Source organism: Anas acuta, chromosome 5 (assembly GCF_963932015.1).
Source record: "Anas acuta chromosome 5, bAnaAcu1.1, whole genome shotgun sequence".
NCBI classification, from domain to species: domain Eukaryota; kingdom Metazoa; phylum Chordata; class Aves; order Anseriformes; family Anatidae; genus Anas; species Anas acuta.
The window spans coordinates 4,258,148-4,282,482 of NC_088983.1; the positions used below are offsets into that span (position 1 = coordinate 4,258,148).

At 51.6% G+C, this 24,335-nt stretch overlaps 1 long non-coding RNA gene across 1 annotated transcript; it reads left to right on the top strand.

The window, feature by feature from the left end:
- Positions 1-15,393: 15,393 nt before the first annotated feature.
- On the top strand, positions 15,394-20,855 carry LOC137856714 (uncharacterized). Its single transcript, XR_011096724.1, has 3 exons — positions 15,394-15,689; positions 16,375-18,204; positions 18,829-20,855. It is a non-coding gene; the product is annotated as an uncharacterized lncRNA (long non-coding RNA).
- The last annotated feature ends 3,480 nt before the right edge of the window (positions 20,856-24,335 follow it).

Consider the following 24,335-nt stretch of genomic DNA (forward strand, 5'->3'; position numbering starts at 1 on the left):
CCACGTAAACCCACTACAACACCCAAGATCTGTGATGGCCATCGGCCCCTGGCCAACCCCTCTCCTCGTATCCTGCTCATACCGTGACTTTATTCCTATTTTTCCAGCTGGAAAATCGCTGCTTCCCCCATGCAACCATCCCGGTGTGTGGCTCAGTGAGCCCAGCCCGGTACCTAGGTTGGTACCCCTGCGGTGGGGCTGTCAGTAGGAGTGGAGAAGGCTGTCCTCAGGGACAGCATCTTTTCCCCAGGATGGTTTCTGCCCATCCTCAGCCATCCTTGGCATCAATACCTGCTGAGAGCTGAATCTCAGACCAACGTGGCACTGCCGTCCGTGCTGGACCAGGATGAACGCCGCTCATCCCCGTAGCAGCTCTGAGGTTCACGAGACAGAAAGTCGAGCTAAGCCTTCCTTTCTGGTGTTTGCCTTACTCTCCCGCTTGGGTGCATGGACGTGAATTTTGTTTAAACCTGATTAAAATATTCCATTACCATTTGCTCACCGGCTGCATAACAAACACACAGTGTACCTCGTGAGCAGAGCAACGGGCATCTTATGAAAGTGAGATGATGGATCAGATTAAAGCAGCTAAGCTTACATGGATCAACAGCCACAGAGACTTTGAAATGCTGCATCCTGACATTATTCAGTGTTTTCCACTCATTTATTTTTCTCCCCCTTCCATTACTTTTCTTCCACAATAAAAAACACAGCCCCAAAACTCTTTAATGTGAAACCCTGGGGTCTCTTCTTGCTGCTGCTGACTGGTGAGGATGAGGTATCCTGGAGGTAGGAAGACTAAAAATGCTTTGTTACTTGACAGAAGGCAATGTTCCTGACTTGGTGTGTGCAATTTCTCTTCCCGTGCTGGCAGACGATAGATCCCATGTGCTGGTGGCTGAAAATGCAGCAGCACGACTGCACCCTGCGTTTCCTACCCCATGTCATCTCCCAGAGCAGCAGCACCAATGCTTAGCCAAGCTTGATTCATTTTCCTCTCACATTTGGAGTGCTTGCAGTTGCGTGGAACAATGGTGTGGCCAGTTTTGTCCATCCTCCTAATTTTAAGATGGTTTGGAAGATTCTTTTCTCTTCCTACCCCATTAAATTTGCCCAGTCACCAGCTGTGAGCAGCGAGGGCAGCGTTGGCTCTGCAGCAGCCCCCTGCCTGCAGCCCCTGATGTGTGTTGGGAGAAGCTGGAGGGGATTTTGGGGCTGTGGCCTGCTGCTGGTCACAGGCAGGTTTGTCCCCACATCCTCTTGGTTTGGGACACTGCTGCAGGTGGTGTGGGAAGCCCTTGGCTGGGAAATCACCTCCGTGGGGTTGCTGCCTGGCTGCTGCTGTGGGCAAAGCCTGCTGCTGTGGGCAATGCTGATGGGTGAGGGTGATGCTCTGAGGGTTTTCACCCCCTCACAGTGAAGCTGCTGCCCTGGGGGCTGCAGGGATGGGGCTTGGGGGCTGCGGCTCTGCGCTGTGTCCTCCTGCAGGCAAAGCAGGAGCCTGAAAGGGAAGAGTTGCCTCCAGTGCTCCTCTTCCGAGGGTGCTAGGCTCTGGAGGAGGAGGTGGCGATGGAAATGAGTCATCCGTCTCGCAGGTCGCTTCTGCCCTTCAGCGCTGCTCCCACGCAGGAGGGTGGTTTTCCTCCTTCCCGAGCAGGGGAAGCGATAAATCTGCCGTGCCTTCTCCTGCAGCCTGAAGCCCCAGCTGCTTTGGGGGATGAGCCCCCCCAAACCCCTTACCCCACTTCCCACAGCTGCCAGTGCAGGGCAGAGCTGAGAGGCAGGGCTGTAGTGATGCTTTCCAGCTGCCAGTGAGCTGCAACATGGGATTTCCTGGGCTGCATGGGGTATCGGTGTGTTTAGTGACCACCCTGAGCTTCTCCTGCCCCCCTGGAGCCCATATAAGCGGTGTCCTGCAGCAAGGAGCTCTGCCCATCAAACACCTGCCCTTGAAGGGATTCATCGTGAAGTCCTGCACAAATGGTCCTGCATTTGTAACCCCAACCATGAACAAAGCTCTTTAAGCCTGGGAGCCTTGTTCTAGAAATTCCTGGCGTGTTTTAGACACAAAAAGGGTTCCCAGGAGGGGCCGTGAACGTGGCCCAGGGCAGGGGGAGCACTGCAGAGGGGACCAGGGCTGTGAGGTGGCTTTGGTGGAAACGTGTCACCCACAACTCTAGTAGGCCCATTGCCTTTTTGCTCAGGATAACATAAGAAATGCTTTTGGCTGTTGTTTTTCCACATTTTTCTCTTTGGGGCTTCTTTGCTGGAGCCCCAGTTATGTACCCAAAAAGTCCCATAGGAGTTTCCCAAGGGGAAAGGCGATATTGAGGCCTTTGTCGTTGGCCTCATCTGCAGTGGGGGCAGATCCGTGTGTGGCGGGCATGAGCGTAGGCCAATGTGTCTCCTGGTGTCTTATGAGGCCCAGGAATGGGGTGAGGTGGGCTTGAGGGAACTTGTGGAGGGTAGACATGAGTGGTGGGCTCAGCCTTGTGGTGATGTGCCCATGGAGGGGCTGGAGCAGTGGCCACGGGGGTCCTGGGGTTGGCGTCTGCTTCGGTACATTGAGGTGGGCATCCAGGCCTCCTCCTGGGCCACAGGGCTGCCATCTTCTGCCATCGGGCCTCTGTTGTTGTCCATAAAATTGGTGAGAGAAGAGGTTTTCAGGTGTGGTTGCTCTAAATGGGGGTCTCTGGTGACCGCTGGGTTTCCCAACCAGGGCTGCAGGAGCGGTGCCTGACAGGATCTGGGTGGCTTTTTGGCCCCAGCGCGAGTAGGAGGCAACCTCGCCGGTGACATTTGGGAATTAAAAAGAAACTGCTCGCCCACGCTCACATGGCTGAGCCTGATCAGCATGGGGAGAGCACGGGATGTCGCCGTCCATCCGTCTGTCTGTCCGTGTGCTCGCAGCAACTCCTCCAGGCCCGGTGCCCGCTGGCCCTTGGGCTCTGCCGTGTTAAGGAAGGTCAGCGCCGATATCACTCTCTGGATTTTTATTTTTTTTTTTGGCTATTTATACAGGGTAGCCCGAACTAAAAAGCCTATTGTAGCAAATAGTAGGCTTCTTGTGTGGCATCCTTGAATAGGAGGGGTGTTATCCCGTCCCCATGACAACCAGCATTTGAATTAAGAGCCGTCTACCCAGAACAATTTGCCGTCACATGGTTCGGAGGAAACACTTTGAAACCCTTGTAGTCATTTCAATAGGCTTGATTGTTAGCAGCTCCCAAACTTAATCATTAACAGGGCTCTGCAACAGATAATTACTGTGCTTTGCATTTTTCTGCCCCTCACGTGACTGGCGCGGTCTGGGGACACAGGACATGATGCTGCTAGCGATATCATTGACTTATAAATGGGTTGGGGGTGGCTGTTCTGCTCTTGGTGACTTCTTCACAGGCCAGGGTCTGGCCCAGGTGAGGGGACAGCCATCCTGCCCCCCACCAGAAGACCACCTATGGGATGATCGTGGCAGGAACCAGATGCAATGCTCGTCCCCTGTCTGCTATGGCCTCACCTGGCCTGGTAGACTGCTGCTATGAAACAAAACCTTCCTCCAGGTCGAAACGGGCTTCCAAAAAACACCTTCAGCATGTGCTGGCATGGATAAGGCATTCCCTTCCCTTCTTGGCCAGCAATGCTCATGCCCACAGGAGCAGCCTGGTTCCTCAGCACCCTCCTGCTCTGCCATCCATCCGGCGACGTGGCTGCATGCCCACCAGTCACGGGCTGTAGTAGAAGTTATGGAATCACCATAGAAAGGTGTAGAGAATTAAAAGATTGCCCTGGCCTTTGGGAAAGCTCAGAAAATAGATGGGGAATAAACACAAGACAATGTCATCCTGCCATCTCCGGGGCGGTGGGGTGAGCGAGGTCAGGGCTTAGTGGTGCTGTTACAGTATTGCTGCTGCAGGTTGATTATAGCAGCTGTTAATTGCTTAACAAGCAGAGCAGCAGTGACAGTGGTGCTTGCCCATCCCAGGCCCTACTCATCCCTGAGCATCACCTTCCCCATGGGATGGTTCGCACAACAGCTCAGCTGGCCAGCACAGAGCAGGACAGCTGGATTCGACCCAGGAGACCACAGCAATCAGGGGACTGATGTTCCCAGGACTTTTTGGGCTTTTATCCATTAAAGCCTTGGTCCTGTGAGAGGCTGAGCAGCCTCAATTGCTGGCCAGCACCGGCTGGGGAGGATGAAGGGCTGGAGGGCAGCTTGGTAGAAACATCTCCCGTGTCTCCAAGGTGTAAAACCTCTTGGGGAAGGAGGAAAGGGAGGCTGTAAACTGCTTTAAAAGCAATAAAACATTAATGGCAGAGTGCTGGCACTGAGGCAAAGATATTATTCCTTTAACAGGGGCCCAACTGCAGTTGTTTTGTGTGTTTGAGTGAAGAATAATGGGATTTTACAAGAAGGCTTCAAAAGGGAAGCAAGGGCACCACGAACTCCCGAGCAGCACAGACAGCAGCTTTTCAGATGCAGCCGCCTAATTTTACAGCTCTTTTGTTCTCTGCTCCTAAAGGGAGCTGCTGTTGCTTTTATTTTTGAATGGAATGCATGGAAGGAAGTCAGAGAAAAAATAATAATGATAATATTAAAAAAAAAAGCCGAAGCAACCTTTCTGCAGCAGGGGTTTTGGATGGGGGCACAGCCTGCGTGCAGTGGGTCGGTGGCACCCCGACCACCAGTCCCTGCTGGGGACAGGGGTGATAAGGGACAAATCATCTTAAAAATAACCCCTGTAGAGGAAATGGGGCAGCAGCTGCCCGTGGGATGTGTGGACAGGCCATGGTGATGTCCCAGCTCTTGGCTTCCCAGCCCGATTTGCTGTTGGGTTTGTCCTTGGAGCTTGCCAAGGATAAAATCCCAAGAGCTTGAAAGGGCAGATTGCTCTTCAGCCGTGGCTTCCTTAGCAGGCACGGTGAGCTGCAAACCTTGTGACCGATGCATCTCCCCAAGGAACAATGTGAATTCAATGGGAACAAAGCATTTTAGGAGCCTGAAAACACGAAACCATCCAGGATGGAGGTGCCACCACCCTGGAGCAGTGTTCTGGTGAAGGAAAGTCTCACTGTGAGCCTTGGCTGTGCTGCCAAATACCTTCACTGAAGTTGGTGATGGCCTGATGTGAGGCTCAGCAGAAATAAGGTAGGCTTTAAAAATATTCTGAAATAGGTTGTGTTTTGTTATTTTTTTTAGGGATGGGAGTGAAATTTCAAATTTAACTTCAATACACATTTTGCACCAATGTCATCATTTGGCCAAAATGATGAAGAATCTGTGAGTTGGCCCTGCACCCCCATGCAATAAAAATCTCCCCAAACCCTGGAAAGTGCCTGAGCTGACACTTCAAAGCCTCTTCCAGCTGGGCACCAAGCCCTGAAACAACCCAGCCCCGAGCCCTTTCTGAGTTATTAGACCCTCAAAGCTGGCTTGGAATTATTTTGCTCTTCCTCACTTTCTTGGCACCCAAAAATCTGAACATATTTCATTACAAACAAGCCCCCTTCTCCTCTCAGCTGCTGTTCTGTGGCATCAGGGATGTTTTTGGGTCTGCAATAAATCAGCAGGCTGCTGATGCCACGGGGAGCAGCGCACGTGCACACAGCATCACTGCCGCTGGCTGAGGTGGGACGGGGTTGGCCGGGGTCAGCAGCGTGTTGGTTTTATTTGCCCCAGCTGATAAGGGAAAAGGAAGGTGATATTTGTCTTCCTGCAACAGCCTCGCCACATAGGAAAACAACAAATGGAAAAATCACATTTTTGCAAAGGAGCCCCTCTTTCCTGAAGCTGTGCACTAATCACTCTGCACACGAGAGCTGACGGTGCTCGTCTCTTTTGTTATCCACACCACGTGCTCCGGGAATGCCCTGGCCCTGCTTTGAGACTGCCCTAAAAAGCCGGTGGCAGTAGATCCTTCCCTGAGATGACACAAGCAACAAAGGCCTTGCATTTAAAGTTTGCAGTGATGTGGGAAGGAGACATGAAAATTGGTGCTGATGTTGGCACAGGGGCTGATAACGCCCCCCCAGAAGGAGGCAGTGCTGCCAGCTGCCACCAGCTCGGTGTTTATTTTCGTGATTAACGGAGATTGCACACATGAAGCTGGGCTCTGTGCGTGTGCTTTGCTGGTGCCATGGGGTGGGTGACAAGGAGAGGGTGGCATCTTGGCATCCTTTGGCATCTCCCAGCCATCAGCATGTTCCTCTGCCCCAGCCTCACCTTTCCCTTGCCCCAGGGCTGTCCCCAGCCCTGCACAAGGCTGTCACCTCTCCCATCATCAGCACTTGTACACTCAGACAAGAGGGGCCAAAGATCCCACAAACTAGCTTGTTTATGTTCGTGTCCCTCCGTGGACAACACACGTGAGCTGGTCGCAGTGAATTCACGCGAATAAGCAGGTAATTCTGCTCTGACCACGTAAAACTTCATTAATGCACGACAATAATTTGAGCTCGCATATTGCCTGTCCTTTATACCCCGCCAAGGAGGATTTTTAGCACCGATTGACTTTGTGTTTGGGGTCCCGGGGGCAGGATTCATATCCTCTTGTGCTTCTGCTCTGTAGAAACATGTTTTCCTCTTTGTTCCTCTCCACAATCAGACTGTTAAGGTGAATAATTATTGTGGAAAGTTTCTGTCTGTCTTTAAAAAAGGTTAAACCCACTCCCAGCTGTGATAACAAACTGCTCGCTGCCTGCTGAGGCTGGAAAAGCTTTCCTGCTTTGCACAAAGAAGAGGGGAGCGCCCAGACATGAGCATCCACACAGGGTGGACAAGGGGCAGGTGGGCTGGGGGCAGGCTCTGGGCTCTGTCCGTGCCCTCATTTTGTCCCCAGATTGGGACAGCAGGTGTTTGGGTGCTGCCCGAACCCGGCCCTAAATCAGTGGCTTCTCCCACAGACAGGGACCTTTCCCTTGTATTTATTCCCAAGGTCGGGTGAGACACCGGTGATTTACCTGGACACGAGCAGCATTGCACAAACAAAGCTGTAAATACTGCCTGCTTGAGAAATATTAGCAAGGGCTCATTCCGGCACAAGAAAATTCATTGCATGGTGCACAAATCATCCCGGTGAGCAGCGGGACGGTGGCTCTCGGCCTCGTGCCCCCAGCCCAGGCTGCCACGAGCAGGCACCAAACACCATTTAGGGGTGCTGGATGCTCAGACCCAACCTCATTCCTGTTTTCATGTGGCCCATGAGACCATTCCTGGTAGGGGACTGCCTGTGGTTTCCCACCTCACCGATGATGAAGGACATGTCCTGGTGGTCAGGCACGTGATGGCCCAGCAGCATCGCCCATCACAGCCCCTGCTGGAGCCAACTGAGCAAAAAAAGGAGAGCCAGGATCTCATGGGGACCTGGCTGTGCTGTTCCAGCTGCTCCTCCAGTCATGTTCCCTACCTGCAGGGCCTGTTGGAAAAAGGGTAAATCTGTCCCCAGTTACCCCAGTGTGACCAATGCTGGCCCCAGTGCTTTCAGTGCCATTTCGGTGGTTTGGGCAGCAGGGCGGTGGTGGGGAGGTGGGATGTAGCATGAAATTGTAGAACGACTTCAGAAGATCATCAAGTCCAGCCTTTCATGGACAAAGGGACCCTAGGTGAGATTTTCCAGCACCCTGTCCATTTACATCTCGAAAGCCTCTAGGGATGGGGGTTGTACCATGTTGTTGATTGTTCTCACAGTAAAAAATGTCTTGTATCAAGATGAAACCTCTCCTGCTGCAGCAGGAGAGAGCCTCCATCCTCTTTGTAGCTGCCTGTGAAGTGCTGGAATAATGCAACGAGGTCCCTCCTGAGCCTTTTCTTCTCAAGGGTGAAAATACCTCGCTCCGTCAGCCTTTGGACCCTCTTCTGTTGGCCTGTGAATTTTCTGACTTGTAGGGACCATAACCAGATATTCGTGGTTATTGACACGTTAGGATGCCAGTGGGGGCACCGACGAGGACATAAGGTTTGGGTTCGGGCTGGCCAAGCCGAGCTTCTTTCCCCACTCCCTTCCTTACGTCCTCAGCCCCGTGGAGCTGGGGGAGCTGGGGGTGATGGCACGGTGGTGCCGGGGGCCCAGCTCCCATCTGGGCTGCCTTATCAAGCCCCGCGCAGCCTCGCGTGTCACATTGGGATGTAAATCGCATTAATTGAATTCACTTTGGCTGTGCTTTTGGGAGCAGACAACGACCGAGTCAAAATCTCATTTACATACTGATAAGACACAGTTGAAAAATGATGCCTTCTAATGAATAAAATGTGTGTAACTGGTCCAGCTTGATATTAGCATTAAAGTGTTAATCACTTTGGCATACAAGTTTATAGTGCTGAGTAAATTTGTCTTCAAAGGGTCCTGAAAGAGAAATCTATGTTGCTGGACTGCCATAGCAACATATAGACGTCTTCATTGTATTTCTTGGTCAGAAAGCAGGTGCCAGCTTCTAATTAAAGCCTAATTTGCAATTTGTGTCCTATTCACTGGCTTCATGGGAACTTTGATGGCTGATACGGCGGTAACCAATAACCAGCAGCAAGACGTGAAAGCAGCATTAGAAATTCATCCTCCCCTGGGGATGTGGGGAGATGGAGCGGGCTGGGGATGTGCCATGTCGTGTGTCCCTCATCCCGGAGCTGCTGGAGGTGAGGGAAGGTGGAAATCCTCGCAGGAGAGCTGATGTCAGCCTCGCAGGGGCCGGCAGCCATCCCTCGCACGCTGCTCCGGCCAGCTTGGGCAGCCCTGGCCCTCCCTCCTTGAGAACAGATGGAAGAGGCTTCTTCCAAACTCCCAATTAGAAGATCCGGATTAACGACGCCCGTGGAGGTCTCTTGTTGCAAATGTTCTCCAGCCTGCCCAGCTGACCCGCTGCCTTGCACGCTTCCCACTCTTCCCCCCTCCACCCATCCATCTCCTCTTTTTCCTTCTAATTACAGCCTTACGAGCTCTCCACAGCATTAATATCAAGGGTAATTAGCGGCGGCAGGTCGGTGATGTGTGCGTCCATCGGTGCAGAGTCCTGTGGTTGCTGTCTGTCCTGCGGAGCTGGCTGCCCCGTCAGCAGCACATTTTGGGGCCAGCAGATCTGCGTACGAAGCGTGCGTGTGCAGGTGACGAAGCGATGCTCCCCCGGGGCTGTTCTGGTTCCCAAAACCCTGCTTCTGCCGGGGTGGGGCTTGGAAAGGGACCTGACGGAGGCGGCGCTCAGATCCCAGCGAAATTCATTGCTGCTCCGGATTCCTTTCGATATTGCAGCCCCGGGCACTTGCTTGTGAGCTGTTATCCCAAAAACCAGAGCCCAGAGGTTGGGGAGCTGAACCACGAGCTTTCTGAAGCCAGCTGTGAACACCAAGTGCCTGCAAACCCCACCAGACCCCAACCCAACTCCTCGTGCCACCAAAAGAGGGGTGAAGGACACTTGATGACCCTTGCGCTGCCCATCAGCCGCTTGCTGGGTTTGTCATTGCTAAAAGTTTGTGCTCAGGGAGCAATGCTCACAGCAGGGCTTCCAGAGGACTGTGGGGTCCCTGCTTGGAAGCCTCATACCCTCTAGTTAATAAGGTTTTTCCACGCTTCCCTGCTGGCTGCTCCTTCCCCTGGCAGGCTGGGTTTCCTGCCCCAATAACCCAGCCCATCCCTACCAAAGCCCCTGCTGCGCCAGCCGAGGCTCTGACTCCCAGTGCTCAACCTCCCACCTCGCCGCTTCCTGCTGCATTAATTCTTTCCAACGACAGAGGTACACGTTCATTAAAACCCTATAATCCATCATGGAACATTCCTGCTTTTATTATGAAAAAAAAAAGGCAATGTTTAACCCAGGCCTCCCGGTGTGTCCGTGCTGCACCAGATGTTCCAAATGTATCGTGTGCATGGCCAAAGGAGGTGACAAAGGTCGATTTCTCCCACTCAGATGTTGACTCTGTGCCCTCCTGGCTCAGTTCCCGACAAGCAAAAAGGCAAATTGCAGCCAGCCTGTTTATCAGCTGCTAATCACCTTCCCCAGGGATCTGGGTCCCCCTGGGTGGATGCTGCAGGTCCTGGGAGCGCGATCATCTGCTGGTGAGCGCATTCTGTTTGCTGAATACAGCTCAATTACCCCGTGCGTGGTCTCCTGTGTGGTTAAGATGCTGCAGCACCTCCAAGGAGACCCGGTGGTGGGCCTGGATTTATCTCCTGCAAGCCCATGGTGGTCGGGGGTTGTGTGCCTGCCCCGGAGCTGCTGGTGGGGCGGGCGGACGATGCAAGCAGGAGCCCGAGCGATGCTCGGTGCTCGTATCATAACTCATAATTTTCTGCCTGATGCTGTTTGCTCCTTCTCGTGGTGGTGTCTCTGGAGGAGTCCTTTCCAGCCAGTGAGAACTTTCCGAGCAGCGTGAAAATCCTCCTGGGCTGATGCAAGCAAATGTATGCACATTAAACATCCCGAAGCCAGGGCGAAACCCGATAGAGAGGCGTGGTGCACTCAGATGTTTGACTACAGAGCCTGAATCAACCAAATAACTCTGGAATGTCGGAGAGGAATGGAAAACGAAACAAAACAAAACACAACGAAACCCACCTAAAACTTTGTTTGCATAACAGGAAAAGCACGGCCCCGGGCTCCGTCCACCTCTGTGGAAAATCCTCCTCTCTGGGATCCTGCCTCGTTCCTGCCCGCACCGGGATGTAAATGCAAGTGCTGCCCGTGGGGAATATCCTGCAAACGTAACCCCGGCTTCCCCGCGGCGAGCTGCACGTTGAGACAAGCACCGCTGCCGCCGGATCGACGCCTCCTCGGAGCTGCCTGGTGGAAAGAGCCCTCTTCGGAAAAAGTTGATTAATACAGAGCTTTTTGGAACGGGAACCTGATTGCTGCAGTCCTGGAAATGCTTTGAAAAAATTCTGGCTTTCAGCCTCCTTGATTTTATATTGAATTATGTGCTCAGGTCATCGGGGACGTTTAAAAAGCTCATCCCGAAGGGCTCCGTGCTGCTCTCATCCCAGGGATGATTTGGGGTGCATGAGCGGAGGAGAGAGAGTGTGTCCTTGCCTCCTGGTGTGGCTGCCAGCTGGAGTCACGGCTTGTTCCAGCCCAACCATCCCCAGCCGCATGAGAAACACTATCAGCGCTATTAAAATATTAGAGCAGAGCCAGAAATGTTTGAAAAACCTGTTACAGCACTACGCTCGGCGCTTTCACGCAGCGTTAGGAACAGGCGCTCTCTGTTCCCAGCACAACCTGCATCATTATTTTGGGCTTTGTGGCAGTTTGCAGTGGCCGGGTACGTGCCCAAACGTAGGGTTGATGGCAGAGGCAGTGGGATGCTCTGCAGGTCCTTCCCTGGTCCCACGTGGCTCAGGTTTTGGGTTGGGGCCCGGATTTATGCATTGAAGTCTGAGCATTGCTGGGGAGGAAAGGGGAGCCGCTGCTTTTTGGCATGGAGTTTTGGCATTTTATTTTATTTGTGCCACTCCAGCCCAGCTTCAGCTCATCCTCCTGAAATCTGGGGGCTGAGAACACCATGCTCTGACACCCACCACACACAGACACCCTGAAAGCCCCCAGTTTCTCAGAGCTGCTGCTTCCCCGAGCATTTTGGTGCACGTGAAGCCCAAAGCAGTGCCTGACATCTCTGGCTCCGTGTCCACCACCTCATGACATCCACCAACGATCAGACCCAACTCAGGCGGACTCAGCCTCTCCTCCTTCTCCGCTGCCAAACGGAGGCTGACAGTAACGAGGGCTGCGAAGACGATGGCGTTTAACCCACCTAATTAACAGCTTTAGCTGGAAGAAGCCTGGAGGGAGAGTGGCTCTGGGGAGCTTTTCTTGTGGCCGCCCTGTGCCGGGACACAACGCTGGATTTGCAAGCAGCTCACCCCGGAGCCCTTTCTGTATGTGTGCATTTGCTCGTCGAGGTCTTTTGTGTGTCTCCTGTGTGTCTCCTCGTGCACGGTGAGGCTCCTTCCACAAAGGAACCAGTCTGCTGGTGCGACAAACGCAATGTTTTCGCTCGAGAGCAAATATTTGCAAAATAGAGCCAAAACGGCTCAACAATGGAGCTGTGACTCGCTCAGTACCTGTTGAGGCTCACGAGGAATAATTGCTGCATGGCGCTGAGTTCATGGTTCAGAAGCAGATGTCTCGGTTTTTGCTGAAGGGAGAGTATTTGGGAATGGATTTATCTGTACCCTGTTAGTTTGCATGGGGATATTTGATGGCCTCTTTTCACTACTAACAGCAGACATGGAGCAGAGCATCTCCACCCAATGCTTCTGAAAAGTGCCTTAAACCACTTTGATGCTGGGCGCTCCTCTGCCTGCCTCTGGGGGAGGTGTGCAGCCTACGGGTGCAGCCTCCGCAGGGAAAGTCGCGTGGAGCCAAATTATTTTTATTCCACGCTCACCTGCTTTTTAATTAAAAGGGGAGCCCGTGGCCTCAGTCCCTTGCTGGAGAGCTTCGGGTGGTGGTTGAGTAGAGGAGTGGTTTTCCAGCCTTTAATGCTTGTGAGGAAGAGAGATGGGAACCTTAAAATGCGATGGAGCAAATGCACCTCCCCGTGGGCTTCGGCTCCTGCTTGCAAAAGGATCGTTGGGTGCGTGGGCTGGTGAGGACCGAGTATTTCCCAGCTGGAAGAGATCTGTGGGTGGCTGGGAGGGTTGGGGACGTTGGTGGCTCGTAGCTCTTCCTTACCGTGCCTCTGGGGTACAGAAAAGCAGGGAAACGCGTCCTCTGTAGGTGGGTCTCTGCTTCTTTCTGTGCTAAAGCAAAGGGAAGAGGGAGATGGGATCCTCGTGGTGAAGGCAGACCTCGGAGCACGTCGGAGTGGTGAAATCTCCTGGCTTCGGATCTGACAGGGAGATGTTTGCTGGAAGAGCAGAACAGACCTAGCGTGCAACCACTTAGAGCAGGTTAACAGGCACCGTCAGCCTTTGGCTTATTTAATCCTTCAGTCTGGCTTGGCTCATGTTCGCTATTTTGAGATGGCTTTTAAATATAGAGCTCCTTCTTCCCCGTCTGTACCGGCTGGAAACACAGTTTTAAAAGCCAGAGGATGGGCTTGTCCCCATCTCACCCTCTGGTCTCCTGCTGGAAAGGTCCCTGGTCCTCACACCGGGGTACAAACCGGCATCGTGTCAAAAAGGTCTCCCAAAATGCTGTTAGCTCCTGTGCCAGGCTGTTCCGAAAGGCCAGGTGGGTTTGGATCTGGAGGTTATACTTGGATCAGTCTCTGCTTTAGGTTGAACTCCTGGTTTTAGGTCAGATTATTCCAAAATTTGGGCAGGCATTTCTGACTCTGGCTTATTTCCAGTTCTGGAGAAGAACAAAGACTTCAAGATGATGTCCACTGAAATCTTTGATGAAACTTTGAATTTTCGTGATACCAAGCTGGCTCGTGGATGGATGGTCTCCCAGCAGGTCCGAGCTCCATTCTGTTCTCCTTTACACCCATGTAAAGCCGAAATCAAGCCAAGGGCAGGCCTGTGGGCACAGGACCCTCACCAGGGATGTGATTTGGCAAGCTGCGAATGGGCAGCACACCCATCCCATCCTGGGGAGCGAGCAATGTTGGGCTCAACACACTCCAGCTGCAGCTGTAATTGCATTTGACACCTCTTGCAGGCACTTACATCATCACCTGGATGCCTCGTTTGCCACTGACAAACAAAATTCCTTCTTCCCAAGTCTTGAGGGGGGCTTGAGCTGAGGGCTAATTGACTCCACTCCAGAAAGACACTTTTACGACACATTTTTTTGGCTATAAAGCCAGTCTAAAATAACGGCAGTCGTGAAAGGATATGACCTAAACTATAAAATGCACTTATTAGAGTTGTATGATAAATCAGGGGAGGACTCGCTCGCCTCCTCTGAAGGAACTGCATGCAGCTGGACAGGGAATCGAGCGGGCAGATTGATTTCTGGTGTGCAGCACGCTCCCAGCCAGGGTGAGGAATTAGCACAGGTCAAATTGCTCACAAACCTCTGTCAAGGAATATATATAAGCCTTGCCTGAATGTCAGGCTGGAGGAAAGAAAAACCAGAGCTCTGTGGTCCTGCTATGTCCCAGCATGGGTGATTTCATCGGTTATATCACTCTCCTTGCTCCTGAATCTGGATGCTGAGTTTTTGGCCACGCAATGGATCCCCAGAAAGATGCCCTGCTGCGGAGTTAGGTGCCCCAGCCCCAAAAAGTCAAGGTCTGCAGCTTAATTTCCACCTGTACCTCCAATATTGATGCTGGTAAATTCAGTGCTGCCTGTTTGGGGTGCTGGTGGTGCTAACAGCCTTCTTGCTGCTGGAGTCACTGCACCAGCAGGAGGAGGAGGAAAAAAATAAGTTTTCATTATGGTTGTTTTTTTTTTTTTTTTGGCCCCAAATGCGTCCTCATTCTTCAAATGCTTGGGAGTCTTTTTTAACCCACTCAAATGATTTATTCTTCTGCAAAAGGTCTGGCTGTAGGGGAGGCGCAGAGATTAACTTTCAGCAGCAGTGATGGGGAGCAAAAAAAAGCAAAAATGCTGCCGAGGAGCTGCGGGATGCTACAGCCCCTGCAACGGGGTGATGGGGAGGGATGGAGCCAATGCAGTTTGTTCATGGCAGGGTTTTCTCCCAGCCCAGTTCCCAGAATACCAAACCAGCACTGAAATGACCCCATCAGGGCTCGTGCCAGGGCGGGCTGAAGGGCAGGAGCTGCCTCCCCTCCCTTCCACGCCTCGTGGCACCGAGATGCTCAGCTCTGAGCCACCGAGTAATTTTCTTTTGGGTAATGCAATAGCGCATGGAAGAGCCTATTATTTGCCAGCAGCGAGAGACTCAGCGAGCACTAATTGGACAAACGAGGCTCCGGGGATTTACAGATGAAGCAGATGAATATGCAATTGGGGAGAAAAGGCAAACAAGGCTCTGAGCCACCCTGACGGGCACCTGGGATGGTGCCGTGCTCCTCAAAGCGCAGCGGCACGTGGAGAGCTCTCTGGCCAGAGAGCCCTGCCTGCCCGTGAGTCCTCTCCCACTGCTGCTTCCAGAGCAAATTGCTCTGCTTCACTGGGAAGCAGGAGGAAAGGAGGGAAAAAAGGGAAAGAGCAGGAAAGCCAAGATGGTAAATTAAGATATATTTTTTTAAACTTTCCTTTTCACCTCCAAATATTCCCTATAAAGACCATTCTCAGCTAAGCTTGGCTCCAGCAGGGCTTTTCGAATCTCATCCTTGCAGCTGCGGGACATGAGCCCAGCCTGCTCGTCCTGGCTCTTAGGGAGCCCAGCAACCAATTTGTGACACAGCCGTGCGTGGGGCTGCTTTTACAGCTCAGGGGAGGCTGACGGTGGCATCTCCTGCTCTGTGCCATAGCCTGTCCCCCCTGGGATTACCAATAAGCACGACACGTGGCAGCAGGATGGCTTAAAAACATTCAGTTTTGCCACTTCCAGCCATAACTGTTCACCACTTCACTTTCTCTTCCTTTACCCCGTGCCCTATCCAGCAACCCTGTAACCATATGCCATAAAAACGCAGCACATCCTCCAGCCACAAAGTCTCTGGGCACAAGGTCTGTTGTTCTCCACGACTGGGTCTGGCTCCATGACCGGGGCACGAAGCTACGACCATAAAATGAATAACAACACGCTGCATTCAATCATCGTCGGGGGGCTCAGTGCTCCTGCACACGGACGCAATACCACGAGTGCCCCCGCGATGAAGGCCAAGAAATGACTGATCGTGCCACGTAAGTTATGGCGAGCCCTCCTCGTAGGGAAAAGTGCTCCTTGCTGGAGTTTGGGTGATAAATCACCGCGTTTTCCTGTAGTGCATTAGCACTTGATCTCCGAGGTCGGGCCCGAGAATAACCTTCTCGCTCTAATTGACATGCAAAGCTACTGCTGTGTATTAATTTGGAGGGGGGGCTGAACTTGGAGCGTCAGCACTGAGATCAGAAAAATGGAGAGTGGTAAATCTGCAGTGAACCGCCTGGGTATTTATAGGCCTTCACATAGCGAAATGTTTATTTAAAAAAAAATAAATGCTGCAGTCCACGGGCTGGTCTGGCTTTCTGCCAGTGGCCCGGGTCAGAAAGTGCACAGCCTCGTCTGGCAGAAGGAGGAAATATGGCATGGCTTTCGCCACCCGGAGAGCCTGCAGGGGTGGGAGAGGAGGCTGCTGTCCGTGTTTTTGTGGCTTTGAAAATGAAGGGGTCGGTCTCGTTGGGAGAGCTATCAGGGAGGAGTGGAAATGCTGAGGCTGGAGCTGCGTCGGGTGGTGGATGGGTGACCCCAATGCTCTCCACTTTCCTACAGTCATAAAGCAGAAATTAGCCAGGAGAGACTGCTTCTAAAATCTGAAAAGCAGCATTTAATAGGCTCTTTTTCTTCTGTTTGTGCATGCAGTTGATGTTTTCCTGCTTCTCTCTGCAGCCCTGATGGCCAGAAGTGTGCCAGGGAAGAAGACAGCCTCTGGACAGCACAGCTCCTATGGACTGCCACATGAGTGTCCCTGCAGTTTTGGGAAGCAACTCCTTGATTTTGGGGTCTGGCAGGGCTGAAGGCGCTGGGGACCAAAGAAAAGCACCCAAAGCAGTGAGAGACTGTGTCGCTGATACCTTCTGCTTCTCACGGAGCTGCCAGTTAATCCAAGTGCAAAACGTCCAGCCAAAGGTGAGATGACTACACACAGCGCAAAGAAATGATGCCATCACCCCTTTCCTCCAGTCTGCCTTCTTCGAAATTACTTTAAGTCTTGTAAAGAAAAGCCTTCCAGGTCCTCTATGAGCTGTAAACCTTGGGAACTGTCTGGCTTCATTTCTGCATAACTGCGAGGAGCTCCGCATCAGGTCTTCCAGGGTAATGGGAGAAGGCAATGCGAGGAAAACACAATGGGAAAGGCTGATGTAAACATAGCTGTATCTTCCTGCACGTCTCTATAGTTAATACTCGTTAATTATCTCTGTATCCAAGGGCTTATGAATTCAAACTATTATTTCCTCTGTGTACATTTCTTGGGAGGAGGGCAGCGACTAATTGATGCAGGCTCGCAGGGGGGTGAGTCCATGAGAGCAGCTACTGCAGTGAGGATGGACAGGGCAGTGACCTTCAGCACTGGGATCTGTTTCAGCCAGAAATCTGGGTCATTTTCACCCTTTTTTTTGAGAGTGGGAATATGCTAGATTTGGTTTTGAGGCAGGGATGTCATGGGTCCCCTGGTAGCCTTCAGAAATGCCCTTTCCATCCAAGACATCTGCGTATGTCCGAGAGCTGAAGCGTGGCTGTCTGCTTGACCTATTTTTCTATTTTTGACCTATTTTGCTACTTTTCTCACCCGAGTCACGTGCCGCTGTGCTCACACTGGGTGTGAGACGCATCGCGAGCCACTGCACAGTCAGGACTGCGCCGTGCTGCAAACACCCCCGGCGTGCTTCTCCCCATGTTCCCCCCATTATAATTAAAGCACGGGGCTTGATTGCATCCTGGTAACACGTGGCACTCCCGCAGCCTGCTCGTGGTGGTAAACAAGAGAGCTGCGGGTCATTTCTCCTGCCAGGCTGGAGAAAAAGCAGCCTGGCTGCCTCTCCCTGCGGTACAGCATGCGCATCAGCAGGCTGCTGGATGATGGCGGTGATGATGACAATGATTATTTGGATTATTGCTGTTATTATCAGTGCTGTTATTGCTATTGCTATCAATTATAGTGTTCCCGACCTCGAGACGGGGTGCACCCGGGGTGAGCCTGAGCACAAAGGGGCTGCAGCAGCGCTGAGCAGATGCTGGGGCTGGGGAGGACGTGTGGGGCTGTGGCTTTGCCTTGGAGCCACGGGACAGTGCCGTGCCTCAGAGTATGATGGATGAGCCCTGGCTGCAGGGTGCTGGCCTTTGGTGATGCCCTGAGTGTGACATTTCAGGGTGACTTGCTCCATTTTCCTATTTTGAATATGTCCCCATGTTCAGCCCTGGTCTGGCCCACATTTAATTTTTAAGGTGATGCTGCAGCAAAGGCATCTCTTTAGATACTCCTCGATCCCAGCCATGCCCCAGGGATGGGCATTTCCTGACCCAAAATTCCAGGTTGTGGTGAACCTGTGCAGTGTGGCTTTGTAATTGTTTGATGTGCACGAAGAGCAAGGGCTATGAGTGAGGACTGCATTGCCTTCACGTCATGCATCCTGCTGGGACATGATGGAGCATCTCAGAAGACTCTATTTAATTAAAACGCCAGCAACTGGAATTTCTGGAGAAACATCAGAGGTCCTTGTAAATAAATTCTCCCAGTATCCCATGTTTCACACTCTCAAACCTTTTGCATGTTGTTGTTTATTTTTTTTGGTTAACCTTTTGTTTAGTCCGTGTAATTTTGGAGCTGATTTCAGGGGAATACTTATGGGCCAAGCGTGTTCGTAGTTATGACTGGCTTACTTACAAATTACCCTTTAATCAACAGATTTAATATTAATTAATAATTCATAGGCTGCTCGTAGGATAAAATTGCATAATAATGTCTTCGATGCAGCCCAAAGTGTCCATTGTAGATGGCATAAAATGTTAATTAGCAGCAAAATGCAGTTAGGAGAAAACTCTTTTAATTATGTAATAGGCCTCATTACAATGGGTAATCAACAATGCTTCCAAATTAGCCCACTGGCAGCATTTATCTATATATAGCAAATAAACTTTTGTTTGCAGAAAATGCATTTGAATAGTCGGCTTCTTAATTGCTTTCAGGCTGCTTTTAAGTCATTGCAATCCCTCCTGACAGCCTGAAAAGGACCACTCTTCTCAGCTGAATGGGCCATATGTAAAGCTTAGAGAATAATGGGGAAAATTGTTCACAAATATTTGTTCAGATATGCAAGCAAATTTCAATTTGACCTTTCGTAGGACCCTCATCTGAATACCGGAGCGTTTTGCTGACGGCAGTGCCCAGAGAAAAAATGTAAAGCATCGGTGCATGAATATCCCTCGAATTTCACATTGTACATTAGGTTGCACGACTCACACTGGCTGCTTTGTTGATCACTTGCATAAATTACCCCGTCTGGTGACTACAAACCAGGTCGTGTGGCCAATACTGAACCAAAAGCGTGCATGAAAGATGGCTGGAAGTGGTTTTTGAATCCATCTTTCTATGAGAAGGAAGATGGGAAGGAGCTCAAGAATCAGGAGCCTTGGTGCTAATCGCCCTCCCCAGCTGCCTCGTGTAGGTCAGAGCCTATTGAGAGGAGACAAATCACCCAAAGTCAAAACCTCTTCTCAATCCATGCCTAGAAGCATATTGTTGTTCCTGCCTTGATTTTGAGAGGCATCCAGGCTCCTTCAGGGGGGCTGCAATCCTCATTTCTCTCCAATCTCAGCCAAAACTAGGACATAACAAACCTGTATATACAGATGTGCTCCAGCTGGATCCAGCTCAGACCTTTTGGGCAGGGATGATGGATTTGTAATGTCGATTCCCCTGTCCAGCCCAGCCAGCCTTCATCTCTCACCACAAGTAATTAGCGGTGGTAATAAGAGCCTGCAGTCAGTTGCTAAGCAGTACTTATGGCTGCTGATCTTCCTCGGGTGGATGGCACGAATCCTTGGGATCCGACGACCTTTACTTGTTCTCTGTGGTCCTGCTTGTAATTCTCCTTTTAATGCTGTACGATACCGATAGCCCAAGTTTATCCATATTGTCGAACAGACGGACACTCTATTATTAGATTTGTTCTTGCAGACACCTAGCTATACTGGCTGAATGTAATTTATAGCCTCGAAAATCTGCGGACACAGATTTCTGCCTCCTTCAGTGTCTGGTCATTTCTATTCATTTCATCTCTGGAATCTAATGTAATAAAATTGTAAAAGGCTCTAACTCCTCAGCATTTAATCAGCTTAGTATGAGAGAATTACAGCAGCAGCCCTTAGGTGTACTTTATCCTGCAAAGGAAATCTCACATTAGAAGACAATCTCATTACTTTGACTACTAAGGATTGCATGAATTTCTTAAGGGCCACCAAGAATATGGAAGAGTTTAGGTGGGCTGTGGCTTTATTTATAGCAGACGAAGAGCAGGAGGAGGTTGCTTTGCCAGCAAGGCCAGCTGGAGGTACAGCCTGGCCCAAATCTGGCCATGGGTTGCTTAATTCTGTGTGTTGGCTTGGAGAGCATCGATGGGGTCAGTCTTTACCTCCACTGGGCCTGGAGAAGCCACAAGTTTTGCTTTGTCAGCTTTTATCGTATCCATCTGGTTCATTTTAACCTGCACGATTTAAGCATCTGGGGGATAAGAGGAGCAAAGAACCTGTGGGTGGCTGAAGTTTGGCGAAAGCAGGATTTCCGAGCTTATTTTTGGCTCATCCAGGTACAGACTTCGAGGGGGGAGGAGGGCAAGGAGGATGCAGAAGGGAAAGAAAGAAGCTCTTTGATGTAGCACCCGGGATTATGGCAGCTTCACTTTTGGGTGCATCCAGGCCAGGGTTGTCCATCCCTGTCCTCCTCCCTTGCCTTTTGTAGCCACGCTTTTCACGGGACAGCATTTCTGTGTCTCGGGGCACTGGAGTTATTTTAAAAGAAAACAGCCCGCTTGTTTTCCAGCCCAAGCTGGCTTGGCCAAGCTCAGCCCCTCTAACCACAGTCTGGGCATTTATTTTTGTCCTCCAGACTTTCTGAGGCATTTCTTGGGGCTGCTTGTCTGGTTCTTGCTGGGAGTGATGGAACGGGATTAAAATAGAGAGGAGTCCCAGGCTCGGGCTCATTCCTTCACAAAATTCACAGTGAAAGCCAATGCAAGGCTCAGGACACCCGGGCAGGGTCTCAGTGCCAGAATATTTCTGTGCCTTGGAGGTGTGCACGGGGCAATTTGGGGTGGCTTTCACTTTGCCCTTGGGTCTGGCTTCAAAATATGGATTTGTTAAAATATTTAAGACTCTGTGTTTCCAGCTCCAGTTCAGGCTTCAGGGGCTGAACTTGGTTATAAAATAAAGAGTGGAGCCCTCTCCATCACCGCACTGACTCCAGAACCCGGGGCTTTAATTGAAATATTAACCCTGCCGAGTGGTGCACCTGAATTTGAGGGTAAGCCACACTGACTCCTATTCCCTTTGGCAACATCACTGTTACAGCAAAGCATCGGGCAGTCGAAGCCCAGATTTATTTTACAGCCCTGAGCTCCTCGCTGCAGCACCGAGCACCCTTGAGTCGTGCCTGGAGCCAAGTGGCCGGCAGCTGGTAGGTGTGTGCCGCCTCGTCCTCCCCTCCGGGGCAGTGTTTGTGTGGTTTGCTCCCTGTTAATTTGAGAACGTGTTGTTTTGGCTTCCCGACGTGAGCAGAACGGCCTCTGCACGCGATGGGGAGGTCTGCGACGGCTCCTGGGGGAGTTCATCCCCATCGCCAATGACCCCCCTGAGAAAGCTCTGCTAATGCACAGCTGAGCTCTGCCCCCTGCACAAACACCACTGGCTGAGCTTGTTACTGGTCTGCTCAGCTGGGCTGGAGCCCGACCACGAGGTTGCTTCAGAAATAAAGCCGGTGACCCCAAATCCCCAGGGGAAGAAGGCAGAGAGAGGGGAGGACAGGTCGGGATGGAGGACGTGAGCCGCAGCATCCTCACCCCCTGGGGTATCCAGATTGACAATGGCTTGGGCTTGGGGCTGTGCCGCAGCTGCAATTCAGCCCTGGGATGGCAAAAAGCCTGCTTGAGGGCAGGTCATCGTCTGGGCAGGGTGTTTGCCCACTCAGCATTGTCTGAACATCATGGGGTGCCGCCCTGGTGCCTGAGTCTGGCGTCAGGGGAACTCAGGAGCCAGGTGATGTCCTGAAAGTGTCTCCTGTTTTCTTTTCTGGGCAGATGTTGAGCTTTGTTAAATGCTCAACCACAATCTTCAGCATTTGTGTTGTTCTGCATTAGCAGAGAACCCACAACAGCCCTAAAGCTTTGTCAAAGGCTGCCAAATGTCTTGAAATCACATCTGGGATTTCTTGGGCTGTGTAGCACCTAGGGAAGAAGACCAATGCTGTGGCCACCGCAGCCTTTTGAGGAGCCCTGGATAAGAGAGCAGAGGCTATAGCTCATGTTCATGCCCCTTGGGATTCATTGTGTCTCTTCCAAGCTGGTTGTGTTGCTCAGGAGCTCTGGAAGGAGCCTTTGGGAGGCAGGTCTGGAGCATCTCTTTGGGGTCTGAACTTCTGGGACCTCGCCCTTGCTTCAGGACTGCTCGTTCTGCGTCTCCTCTTGCTCCTTTATAGCTCATCTTTGCAGAGCCATAATTCAAAGAGCATTATTATGGTCTGCTGACTGTTGCCTCCAGCATATTTCCTCCTGGAACTCGCAGCACAGCCCCGGTGCCATTATTTTTGAATGTCCTTTAAGCAGAGCTGTTCACACCTCTTGATTCAATTTGCCGAGAGTCTCTTAGCATTCCCATCGCTTATCTAAACATATCATATTTCAAGGTTTATTTTGTGGTCATAAAAATTTGCTGTTGGCATTCAAAATAAAACTCTTTGCTGGATCTTAGCCGAGTAACAAATGTGCTGGATTGGGTTAGGCTGGGGAAAAAAAGGAGCTTTAGGAGTTTATGAGAAATGGTGTCCAGACTCTAAGCCAGTCTCCCTGCTCTCAGACCAAGCACACCGAGCCTGCAGGGTTCTCCTGACCACCGTGGAGCTGGCAGAGGCTGTGCTGCAGCAGCCGGGAGCCTCTGAGAAGCCTCTAATGAAGACACTTGGGGAACCGATTGGAAACCGACCTCTGCTCAGCTCCAGAAAAAAAGGGGATGCCAAAGGCAGGGGGATGCTGCCTGTGCTGGCCCTGAATGGAAGCCATCTGCAGCATGGGAATCCTCTTGGTGGGACAAGGAGCGATGGTTTTCAGCTAAAAGTGGGTAGGTTTAGGTTAGATATGAGGAAGAAATTCTTCCCTCAGAGGGTGGTGAGGCCCTGGCGCAGGCTGCCCCGAGGAGCTGTGGCTGCCCCATCCCTGGCAGTGCCCAAAGCCAGGCTGGATGGGGCTGGGGGCAGCCTGGGCTGGTGGGAGGGGTCTCTACCCATGGCAGGGGCTGGAATTAGATGGGCTGTGAGGTCCCTGCCAGCCCAAACCAGCCTGTGAGTCTGTGTTTTTATGATTTTGCCATAAAGCACTGCACTGATGGGACAGGGTTGCACAGAGACTGAGTGGTGCTGGGGCCAGGAAGGCCACAAGTTGTCCCAGGCAAAGCTGCCCCTCTCCTGCCTCCTGGATGGCCACAAAAGGTGACCCCAAGCTGGTCTGGAAAGTCTCCAGCCTTTGAATAGAAAGGGGGTGATGACAGGAAAAGGGAAACTTCAGGAGTGGGTCTTGTAGGAAAGGACCCAGCTGGGACACGTCATAGCCCCAGGTGCTGCCCGAAGGAAAGCTTTGCACAGGAGTCTCCTACACTGCTGTTTCCTTACATGTTTTGTTGGAAAGACAAGAAATTACGGCGCTCCTGGTGTCTGCATTTATCTCCTGAAGCCAATAAGTAACTGCTACTAAGGGCATATTCCCTAGGAGAATGTGCAGTCTGATGGGGAGCCGACTCCTCAGGTCACCTGCGGAGTGCCTGTCCTCTTGTCTCCACTGAAAATATATGGGATAAATGAGGAAGAACATCCTGTAAGTGACCTTAAGTTTGCAGGCATCTGGTTTGCAGAGGCACCGAGTACAGACCCTTGTTTCCAATATCCAGGATTACAAGTGCTTACGGCACGCGGCCGGGATGCTGGAGATGGAGAGCTTTGGCAAATGCTTCCTGGTGGATGGTTTTCACAGCCCGGAGGTGCTGTGAGAAGTCGGAGCAATACAGATTTACCTGTTCTGTGGCAAAAAAAAAATGGAAAGGCAAGGAGAAGCTTGCAAAGTTTAACATTAATGCCTCGGGGATGGGTGGAAGGAGCTCCAGATGTGGTGAGGTGGCTGTCCTCATCCTGCTGGTGTTTCTTGGAGTGGTCTGCAACAGATGAGCTCTGCTTGTAGTTGGGCAGGAGAAAGCTGGGCACGATGCATTCATGAAATCTGCCAAGGCCACACTGATTTACAGCTCTGGGAAACCCAGCGGGGTGGAAAACCTTGCCAGAATGAAGAGGCTGGATGAAACAGGGAAAGAGCCTCCAGAAAGGTGTTCTCAGGGCAACAAAAGACATCAGCTACGGCAAAGGCTTCTCCTCCCTCTTTAACCAAAGCACACATAAAGCTGAATATGTGCTTGGCAGATGGGATATTGCAAATTCCAGCCCGAATCCCAGTGAATCCAGACCATGCTCTTGGCAGGCGAGTGTTGCCTTTGCTGCAGGTAGGCAGCAGGCGCACCCTCTGCCAAGCCATAGATCAAATTCTCCCCAGGTTTTCGAGGCAGTATCTGGGAAAACGTAGCCATTGCTCAAATAATTA